The sequence below is a fragment of the Primulina tabacum genome, chromosome 4 (assembly GCF_025594145.1).
Source record: "Primulina tabacum isolate GXHZ01 chromosome 4, ASM2559414v2, whole genome shotgun sequence".
Classification (NCBI taxonomy): Eukaryota; Viridiplantae; Streptophyta; class Magnoliopsida; order Lamiales; family Gesneriaceae; genus Primulina; species Primulina tabacum.
In genome coordinates, this window is record NC_134553.1 from 45,833,506 (window position 1) to 45,845,438 (window position 11,933).

Consider the following 11,933-nt stretch of genomic DNA (forward strand, 5'->3'; position numbering starts at 1 on the left):
ATCGAAATGTAAAATATTTTATTTTTCATGTGCTCATATGCTAATGTTTTATAGTATAATTATGATATACCTTATATTTTAATAAATTACATATGTATTGTTAAGAATTTTTTTTCATTGCATATTTTTTTCAAGTTCAAATATGAAAACTGCTATGAACAAAGCTAAACAAGAAACTAATCTCATGGAAGTATTTATACCTGATAGTGGTACAACACACACTATTCTCCGAGATAAAAGATATTTCTTGGAACTAAAACCAACATGGTGAATACAATATCAGGTCCTGTAGATTTGATTAAAGGTTGTGGTAAATCACATTTTTTGTTACCTAATGGTACAAAATTTATGATAAATGATGCATTGCATTAACCACAACCGAAAAAAAATTTGTTGAGTTTTAATGACATATATTCCCAGAGTGAGTCTCATGTGAGACCGTCTCACGGATCCTAATATGTGAAAAGGGTCAATCCGTCTTTCACAATTTACCCGGTTTGCTTAAATTAGGATCTTTCTCAATTTTTATAGCAGTGCTATTTAAATTACCAGGTTTGCTTAAATTTCTCAATTTCGCAATTAAATATTAATCAAACCAGGATCTTTCTCTCCACTCTCCACTATTGTGACTGCCACACTATCTCCTTCTCGATTGAAAATTCCCACAAAATTTAGCAATTTTCTTCCAAGGGTTCTCGATCATATTTTGGGTGATTGTACATGGAATCAATGTTTCTATCCCCTCAAAGTGTCGTTGAAATCTTCGCATTGCATGTTATTATTTTCCTTTAATTTGATTCTGGATTTTTTCTTCAACTTTGTTTGTGTTTTTTGGGAATTTTTGTATGGAAATGTATTTAATGTTTGCTGTGAATGACATGGATCTATTTGTGTGATGTAAGGAGAAGGTTGAAATGATGCAATTCAATTTGCTAATTTTACTAATAAATGTCTGTTTTTTTCTTTCGTATTTCTTCGTTACAACACTATTATTTCAAACTCACAATCCTGAAAGTATGTATGTATGCTCCAACACGGCAATGATATGAATTGAATCTTGAAATGTATAAAAAAAAAATCATTTTTAGCTTGTTGAACAGTTTTTTTGGATATTGTTTTCTGGGTTTCATGGACTACTTAACAACTGGGATGAGGATTCTGTTGACCCTTGTATCTATTCTATTAAATTCTGTAATTGAGAATGAATTTTGTACAGGGGAGCTCCTAGCCAGGGTTCTTTATCAAGGGAGTAGCAAACCTAAAAAAAGTGTAAGAAAATTGTTGAAAAATATTCATAATAAAGCTGCTGCAAAAGAGATTTTTTGAATATATTTCTTACTCTTCCCATGGCACATTCATATTTCTCTCACATAAGTTGAGCCAGCGCTTGGCCAAGGTAAGTAATCTTGAATACATTGCTGCTTTTTTATGTTTATTTTTTAAATTACAGTTAAAAGAACTATATATAGAGGCATTAGGTTGTTCCTTAATTTCATATGATTGATTTGAAGTATGGAATTCTTGAATTATATTTGGCATACGTTGAAGATAAATCAAGGCTAAAATACAAGTGAAAGGTTGGTTACATTTCCAGTTGTAATTGTGAGATTTCATATTTAACCTTTTATATATGCAGACTGTTTTGCATCATATACTGTCATTGGAGGATTTAAATTACGATAATTGCACTGTTGGATGAACTTTGTACATGTATTGTTAATGAAGTATCCATCAATAAGTTGGTATAACTGTAATGGAGAATAACAGCATAGAGCTAGTTTCTTGCAAGGTAGATTACAGGGAAAAAAAGATTAAAAAATAACACTGCATAATTCCATCTAGTGTATTTTTGCATTGTGGTTAAACTTGTAATTGTGTATAGTATCAATTAATCCCAATATATTTCAGCAGCTTTGATGAAATTTTTGTGTAAATTCTGATTTATGTTCTCCATGATAGTGTACTGCTTCCAGAATGCAATTGGTATCATTATATTTAGCATTTGTTTCAACATGTTCATCATATGAGGTCGAGAATTTGTTGAATTTGTCGTGCAACAATCTTAGGGTCTTCCTATATTTCCTTGTTTCGACCAATTTGACTACTACAATCTACAATGAAGAATGAAGCTCAAACTGGTATTCAGGAAGATAATTTTTTTTCAGTTAACGATACTATAACATCTCAATGTAAACATATTACTTTATATTGAGAAGGTGGCACTTTAGTTGTTAATTTCTAAATTACATAACAACCAAAATGTTTAAAAGTATTAATTTTCATTAAAAAGTGTAATTTCTCCATATTACCAACTCCTGTAAATTTCTATACCTACTGTATAGATTATATGACATTTTATTTTCTATTTTGATTTAATTTATACTTTAATTTGTTCTTGTAGGTCAAAATTTAAATTCAATCGTCACTATTTGTAGCGATAAAGATGATATAAAAATCAATCAAGGTAAGATTAATATGATTTGTTTACCTACATTTTAATCAGTTTGAAATTTTTGTGATATTTATTTGTCTGCATATGAACTTTTAAAATTTCTTATAGATAAAACGCGGGATGCAGTAGCTATCATTGAACAAAATGTACATGTACTAGCCAATGAGGGTAAAGTTTCTAAATCTCGTGAAAAGTATTAGTTTTTGCTCCAAATGTTTAGGTTTTTACTCAAAAAGTATTACTTGTTTCTGAAATATTTGCAGAAGACATTATTGATTGTGTTGATGTATCTGGTTCTCTTGTTGGTATGACAAGAGAAACAATTGATGATATACATCAGTTGTACTGTAAAAATGATTGTGCATTAGGTTTTAGTGTCCATAAAACAACCACTAGATGCTCTAGCAATGAAGTTGTGGCAGAGAAATATTTTGTATGTTCTTGTGCTGGAGCAAAGAAATCGGAAAATGCAGATAACTTCAGTGACGATTGAATTTAAATTATGTCACGCCTCGAAACTCGGGATTTGACACCGGCGTCGTTTAACAATCACACAATTGAAAACTACTAGCCTCATAACATAGTATAAACCAAAATACCAGTTTATTAATCATAATCTCAAAAACCAAAGTCTTTACAACTGAAATAACTAATGCGGAAGCGTTTTACATGAAATTGAAAATACTAAAATTCAAAAAAAACAATAACATGACTAAACTAAATCACCAAATTCACCATCCCCAAAATTGTTCAGATTCTTCTTCTTCAACCTGTTCTTCGGATTTATCTGGGGAAGGGTGTAAGGGGTAAGTATTTTGGGAAATACTCAGCAAGTGGGGGATATCGAACACAACATAAATTTTTTTTCAATATTTTCGAAAATAACACATATTTACAACATACTTTTCATAATCGTAACATTGTATTCATATCATTGTAACACTGCGATTTTTCACCTTTCATGGTTTACTGATATCAGTCCCTAAGTTTTGATCCTCTAAGGGGGCGAGGCCATAAAACAGTTCTATCCCACTGTTAAGGGCCATATGTTGGAATTCCACCCATTTTCAGGGAATTATCACAGTGCCAACGTATAAACGTACCAAGATTTAAAAAAACGTAGACGGTGTTCGACCGAATTTTTCTTTAAAAAGAAAACACATAACCGAAAATTTAAGAATTTTAAAATTTGCCCACTTACCTTGAATTCTTGATGAAGAAAACCGTGAATAACTAGGATTGCTTGCACAGGAATTTTCGAAAATTCCTCTTCGGCGGCTGGACGGCGGCAGCGCTTCGCTGTGCTCGGAAATTCTAGGGAGACTAGGGCACAAATTTCGAAATTTTGTGTGATATGAGGTGTGATTTTCGAGTCTACAGGGTCCCTCCTATTTATAGGGATTGGCTGCTATCATGATCAAGAATAGGGGTGGGCAACGGTCGGTTTGGTCCGATTTTACTCTACAACGATTCGGTTTTTCGGTTTTCGGTTTTGAATATCTCTAGTCCAAAACCAAACCATTTTATTACGGTTCGGTTCGGTTTTTTTGTAATACGTTTCGGTTTATACGGCCGGTTATATACGGTTAGCTAAAATTTGTTGAGAAATAAAATTATATGTCACTTTAAGCCTTTAAAATCTAAATCATAGTATTTTTCAATTATTTAAATTGTGAGACTTAATCTTATATATATATATATATAAATATATATAACATGTATTGTGTACAAACATGTCATACGAATATAATAACAATATATAACTAATTAACCATGTAAACGCGAAAAATGCATGAATCCAACGGAATATTCAGTAAAAAGAATGATAACAAAGTGTCAACCAGGTCGAATGGACACAAATAATCTTACGAAAATATTAAAGAAATATATACAGAAAAAAAAGAGAAAACGTCGACTTGTGAGTGGTGAGAAAGAAGAGAAAACGATCGGATTGAAAAATTGAGGGTTAATGATACTAAGTTCCTAAATCTTAATAGGCCCATTATATCTAAAAAGTCTTATACTTAACAATAATATGGCCCATTATACATAAAAACCTTCTATTTAACAATAATATGGCCGGTTCGGTTTTTCGGTTTTTTGGGGGATTAAAACCGAAAACCGAACCGAAAAACCGAACTTCATAGATTTTAAAACCATAACCGACCGAAAAACCGATAAAACCGAACCATTTAAACCGAATTATTCGGTTCGGTCGGTTTTTTCGGTTTTTCGGGTTTTATGCCCACCCCTAATCAAGAGTTATAGTGCGTTTGAACTCTGAATCAAATCTTAATCCAGAATCATGATATAATCGTGATATTGTTCGAAATCTTAAACCTTCCATCCCCTAATTTGCATTATATATATACACTGTTTAATTTCGACTTCTAGGGATTTTATTATCTCTTGCTTGATTTTTATCCCGGTATCTCAATATCAACTCAATTCTTGGATTTTTATATGCTCAATTTCAAATCATATACACGATATTATTATTCACTCAATCTTGGTAAAATCTTACAAAGCTCACATTCTAAAATGAGATAAATCCTGGTATCCAAAATATACTATCGTGATAAATGATAAAACTTAAATTCTTGGATTTTACATCCCTCCCTCCTTATGGGAAGTTTCGTCCTCGAAACTTGGGTTGGCTTGGTCTATGAAGAGGTACGGGTATTGGTTTCTCATCCTTTCTTCTAGCTCCCACGTGGCTTCTCTTTCGGTGTGGTTAGACCATTGTACCTTGACGTAGGGAATGATTCGTCGTCTTAGTACTTGGTCCTTGGTGTCCACGATTCTAATGGGAACTTCTTCGTACTTCAGCTCTTCTCCCAAGTTACTTTCGATCATGAGCGGTTCTGCTTCCAACACGTGGCTTGGGTCCGAGATGTATTTCCGTAGTTGGGACATGTGGAAAACGTTGTGAATTCTAGACATGCTTGGTGGCAGGGCCAATCTGTATGCTAGTGTGCCCACCTTTTCCAAAATCTCAAAGGGTCCTACATAACGGGGGTTTAGCTTCCCAGCTTTACTGAATCGGACAACTCCTTTCATAGGCGACACTTTTACGTAGGCCTTCTCGCCAACGTTGAATTCCACTGGCCTTCTCTTCAGATCTGCCCAACTCTTTTGTCGATCTTGGGCTGCCTTGAGTTTTTCTCGAACTACGGTAACCTTGTCTATTGTTATCTGTACGAGCTCGGGTCCTACTATTGCTTTTTCTCCCACTTCATCCCAATATAAGGGTGATCGACATTTCCTCCCATACAGGGCTTCGTATGGAGCCATCCCAATACTGCTGTGACAACTGTTATTATAAGCAAACTCGATCAATGGTAGATGATTGCTCCAATTGCTACTGAATTCTAGGGCGCAGGCTCGCAGCATGTCTTCCAGGGTTTGAATTGTTCTCTCGGCCGTACTAAGAGTCACTTTAGTTCCCATGGCCCCTTGAAAGCTCTTCCAAAAACGTGAGACGAACCTTGGGTCTCTGTCAGACAGGATGCTCACTGGTACTCCATGAAGTCGTACAATATTGTCCGTATACAGTGTAGCCAACTTGTCCAGATTATAGTTCATACGGACGGGTAGGAAGTGTGCAGATTTTGTAAGTCTATCTACAATTACCCATATTCCGTCTTGACCTTGCCTCGACCTTGGTAACCCCACCACAAAGTCCATGGAGATATGTTCCCACTTCCACTCAGGTATCTCCAACGGTTGCAATAATCCTCCGGGTCGCTGGTGCTCTGCTTTGACCTGTTGATACACTTGGCATTTAGAGACAAATTCTGCCATGTCTCTTTTAATTCCATTCCACCAAAAATTCATCTTAAGGTCCCTGTACATTTTTGTACTCCCTGGATGGACTGAAAATTTGGACGTGTGTGCTTCTGACAGTATTTCTTGGCGAAGGTTATCGCTGTCTGGTGCACAGTCGTCCTTTCATCCACAGGACTCCTTTGTCATCAATTTGTAGATCTTGAGACTTCCCGCTTTCGACTTGTCCCTTAAGTTTCTTTAGCTCAGGGTCTCAATCCTGGTTTAACTTGACGGTCTCTTGCAGACATGGTCTCGCGGAGAGAAAGGCCAGAGTAATCTTGCTCTCACTTTTCCGACTCAGAGCATCGGCCACCTTGTTCGCTTTACCCGGATGGTAACTGATAGTCAGGTCGTAATCCTTCTGCAGTTCGATCTACCGCCTTTGCCTCATGTTCAGTTCTTTTTGGGTGAACAAGTTCTTGAGACTCTGGTGATATGTGAAAATTTCACACTTGGCACCGTAGAGATAGTGCCTCCAAATTTTTAAGGCAAAGACAACTGCTGCTAGCTCCAGATAATGCGTAGGGTAGTTTTGCTCGTGCGGTTTCAACTGCCTTGATGCGTAGGCTATTACTCTTCCCTCTTGCATGAGTACGCGCGTGGATGCGAGCTTTTCTTTTAATGTCTGAAAACTTTTCTCGCAACCTTCGTCCCATACGAACTTGGAATTCTTCTGAGTGAGTTTAGTCAGTGGTATGGCGATTGAGGAAAAACCTTCGACAAACTTTCTGTAATACCCTGCCAGTCCAAGAAAGCTCCTGATGTTTGTGGCGTTCTTAGGTTTTGGACCACTCTGTAATTGCCTCGACTTTCTTGGGATCCACTGATACTCCCGCTTCAGAGATTACGTGGGCTAAAAAGGATACACTCTTTAACCAGAACTCACATTTCTTAAACTTAGCATAGAGTTCCTTCTCTCTCAAAGTCTGAAGTGCAATGCGGAGATGCTCTTCGTGATCATGTTCGTTAGAAGAATAGACGAGGATGTCGTCAATAAATACCATTATGAACTGATCCAAGAATGGCTTGAAGACTCTGTTCATTAGGTCCATGAAGGCTGCAGGCGCGTTGGTCAACCCAAACGGCATCACTGTGAACTCATAATGCCCATATCTTGTCTGAAAGGCTGTTTTGGGGATATCTTCCGCCCTGACCTTCAGTTGGTGGTATCCTGTCCTTAGATCCAGTTTAGAAAATACTGCGGCTCCCTTAAGCTGATCAAATAGGTCGTCAATCCTCGGGAAGGGGTACTTGTTCTTGATGGTGATCTTGTTCAGTTCTCTATAGTCGATGCACAATCTCATACTCCCATCTTTCTTCTTTACGAAGAGTACTAGTGCTCCCCATGGTGACACACTGGGTCGCACTTGCTTTTTGTCCAGCAATTCTTGGAGTTGTTCCTTTAACTCCTGGAGTTCAGCTGGCGCCATCCTGTAAGGCGCTTTCGAAATTGGTGCTGCACCAGGGACCAGATTAATTTCGAACTCAACTTCGCGGTCCGGGACTATCCCTGGGAGTTCTTCTGGAAAAACATCCGGGAATTCGCATACTACTGGGATGTCTTCTATCTTCAGTTCGACTTCTCCTTGTACTTCGCTGATCATGGCCAGGTAGATATCTTCTCCGGATTTCATGGCCTTCCATGCTTGGGAAGCAGAAAGAAGTGATTTCCGTTCCTTGGATTTACCATGATACACGATCTCTTCCTGATTTGGGGTTCGGAGCTTAACTCTTTTCCTTTTACAGTCCACTATTGCATTGTTTCTGGCTAACCAATCCATTCTTAGAATGATGTCGAAGTCGGCCATAACTAATTGTATCAAGTCTGCACTGAAAGTCTGATTACGATACTGATTAAACAGTCCCTGTGAATCTCGTGAGTTTCGATGGCCTTATTTGTAGGTGTGGCTATTCGAAAAGGTTCGGCTAATAATTCAGGCTTAAGTCCTAGTTTCTTAGCCAATCTCTTAGATACAAAAGAATGCGTAGCACCACAATCAAATAACGCATACGCAGGCACTTTTTGAATTAGGATGGTACCTGACACGACTTCATTGGCGTCGTCGGCCTCTTCTTGAGTCATAGCAAAGACCCTGGCGTTAGGCTTGCTTTCCTTTGGCTTGTTGGGGTTAGCTCCTGAATTTGGCCCAGTTCCCTTATTGGGCCCGGCGGCTTGGTTGGCGGCAGTAGGGCATTCGGCAATTCGGTGTCCCGCTTTCCCACATCCGAAGCATACACCACTGTTTCTTCGGCATTCTCCCAGGTGTCGTAAGTGACAAGTTGGGAAAGGCTTAATATCCTGGTAGCTTGAGGTAGGCGAAGGCCCTTTAGATGGTCCACCGGACTGGTTAGGCTTCTTGAAAGTCTGATTGCTACGTGAGGACTGACTATTCATGGGCCTTTTGTTCTTAAATTCCTTCTCCCTGCGCTGGATGTCAGTTTATTAATCATAATCTCAAAAACCAAAATCTTTACAACTGAAATAACTAATGCGGAAGCGTTTTACATGAAATTGAAAATACTAAAATTCAAAAAAAACAATAACATGACTAAACTAAATCACCAAATTCACCATCCCCAAAATTGTTCAGATTCTTCTTCTTCAACCTGTTCTTCGGATTTATCTGGGGAAGGGTGTAAGGGTTAAGTATTTTGGGAAATATTCAGCAAGTGGGGGATATCGAACACAACATAAATTTTTTTTCAATATTTTCGAAAATAACACATATTTACAACATACTTTTCATAATCGTAACATCGTATTCATATCATTGTAACACTGCGACTTTTCAGTTTTCATGGTTTATTGATATCAGTCCCTAAGTTTTGATCCTCTAAGGGGACGAGGCCATAAAACAGTTCTATCCCACTGTTAAGGGCCATATGTTGGAATTCCACCCATTTTCAGGGAATTATCACAGTGCCAACGTATAAACGTACCAAGATTTAAAAAAAACGTAGACGGTGTTCGACCGAATTTTTTTAAAAAAGAAAACACATAACCGAAAATTTAAGAATTTTAAAATTTGCCCACTTACCTTGAATTCTTGATGAAAAAAACCGTGAATAACTAGGATTGCTTGCACAGGAATTTTCGAAAATTCCTCTTCGGCGGCTGGACGGCGGCAGCGCTTCGCTGTGCTCGAAAATCCTAGGGAGACTAGGGCACAAATTTCGAAATTTTGTGTGATATGAGGTGTGATTTTCGAGTCTACATGGCCCTCCTATTTATAGGGGTTGGCTGCTATCGTGATCAAGAAGTTATAGTGCGTTTGAACTCTGAATCAAATCTTAATCCAGAATCATGATATAATCGTGATATTGTTCGAAATCTTAAACCTTCCATCCCCTAATTTGCATTATATATATACACTGTTTAATTTCGACTTCTAGGGATTTTATTATCTCTTGCTTGATTTTTATCCCGGTATCTTAATATCAACTCAATTCTTGGATTTTTATATGCTCAATTTCAAATCATATACACGATATTATTATTCACTCAATCTTGGTAAAATCTTACAAATCTCACATCCTAAAATGAGATAAATCCTGGTATCCAAAATATACTATCGTGATAAATGATAAAACTTAAAATTCTTGGATTTTACACTTTAACACGACATATCGCACTAATAAGTATAATCTGATTTGTGCTCCATTAATTGGTATCAATAATCATTGGAATAATGCTATGTTTGGTTCTGCATTCTTAGCTAATGAGAAAGTTGAATCGTTTCAGTGGTTGTTTGAAGTTTTTAAGAAATCAATGGGAGGAAAATGTCAAACCACTTTGTTCACTGACCAAGATCAAGCAATTGCAACTGCAATAGAGAAGGTATATAAATATTGAAATGTAGTTTTAAATTTTATATTAAAATCCTTGATGTATATTGTGCTTGAAGTTATGCCAGTTTATTTAGTTTTAGATAATTGTCTTAGTTTCTTCCTTATTTTGCATGTGAAACTTTTAAGAGGGAATTGAAAAATCTTAAAAGAGTTTATTTGTTGCTTTTGTGTTTTTGCATATTATTGGGCTTATTGATGCATTCATCATCTTTTTGTTGTAATAAATATTCCAATATTTAGTAAGTACTGAAATTATGTACATTATCAATGTTTGATGCAGATTTTTCCACAAACAAGGCATAGGCTGTGCTTATGGTACCTTCAACAAAATGCTGTAAGCATATTTGCACAATTGAAAAGTGAGAATTTCTTTAAAGTCGCCTTTAAGATATGCTTGTCAGGTTGTGCTAATGAAAATGAATTTGAAAGCTGCTGGAAATCCATGATTTCAAAATATAATTTAGAAGATCATTCTTGGTTTTGTCGCTTGTATGTATTGTGGGAAAAATGGTATACTGCTCTAAGTAATGGACTTTTTCTCTGCTGATATTCTTTTTTCACAAAGAAGTGAAAGCACAAATCATGTCATTGGATTCAATGCAAAGAAAAACACCAGTTTAACTGAATTTTATGGTATTTTCATGGCAACAATAAAGCATTGGAGGAGCAAAGAACAAAATAATGAATTCCAATGCTCAAAGTCGGTTCCTGAATCCGTTCTACCAATGACTGGGGTGTTCAAGCATGCTTCTGAGGTATATACACCAACACTTTTCAGAGAATTTGAGTCTGAATTTCTGAAATCAATTTCTACTTGTTCTACTACTTGTTTTGGTTGAAGATAGTATGATGGTTTATGATGTTTCATCTCATGATGCCAGTGCGTGTGCCCATTGTGTTGTGTTTGATTGTCTTAGAAATATGATCACGTGCTCTTGCAAGAAATTTGAGGAGTGTGGTTTCCTATGCTATCATTGTTTAAGGGTCCTGCACATAAATTATGTGGTTAGTATACCATAATTTTATATTCAAAAAAGATGGACCAAGTTTGCCAAATCTGAAATATAGGATAAGTTAAACAATAGAATTAAGAGATCAAAGAAGGCTGAGGATTGCATTCCTTGGCGTCATGAAATGGCACGCAAGTATTATAATTTGGTGTTGAAATCCCAAGGAAATGAGGAGGCAAGAAGAATTGTTGAGGAAGCATAAAACAGAGATACATTATCTGTCGATGCTTTGATGACTTAATTGTCTTCCACCGAGCAATCAAAGACTTATGTTCATTCAAATTCATCTAATGTTGTTCGAGATCCTGCTCGTTCTATTACAAAAGGAAGATGTCAAAGGATAAAAGGACACTTCCATAAAAAGGAGAATAGAACTGTTAAATCAAATTTAATTCCAGCAAAGGAATTTGGTTTCAAAACTCCAAATGTTCATTTATTTTAGTGTATTTTTATTATCCATTTGAATTCTGAAATTTGGATATTATTTAATTTTGGGATATTAAAATTACTTCACTTTTAGATTGTAATTCTTGATATTTTATTAACAAATAGAATTTTCGTCTTGTAAGGATCAAGTTATTACAGTTCAGAGATAGGTTAGAGACATTTCTTGGAGGTGATAATGAGTGGTCACATATTACCTATATTACCTTATCTGATGTTTTGTAATTCATTAGTATGATTATTCATCTGTGGTGCCAGAAACTTCATTGCCCTGTGTTAAGGTTTAGTTTTTTCAAGCAGGAATTTGTTTTGTTGGAAATAATGCTCAAGAATCTGTTTTCGTGTATGCA

General features: G+C 36.3%; 1 long non-coding RNA gene across 4 annotated transcripts; it reads left to right on the forward strand.

Annotated features, from left to right (window-relative positions):
* Positions 1 to 579: 579 nt before the first annotated feature.
* Positions 580 to 11,502, forward strand: LOC142543448 (uncharacterized). 4 transcript variants are annotated; one of them, XR_012819745.1, is made up of 5 exons: positions 580 to 869; positions 1,155 to 2,464; positions 2,561 to 2,620; positions 10,023 to 10,118; positions 10,410 to 11,502. It is a non-coding gene; the product is annotated as an uncharacterized LOC142543448 (long non-coding RNA). The 4 variants fall into 4 exon arrangements; XR_012819747.1 differs by having other exon boundaries at positions 580 to 774; positions 1,217 to 2,464; XR_012819744.1 differs by having other exon boundaries at positions 580 to 2,464.
* Positions 11,503 to 11,933: the final 431 nt, after the last annotated feature.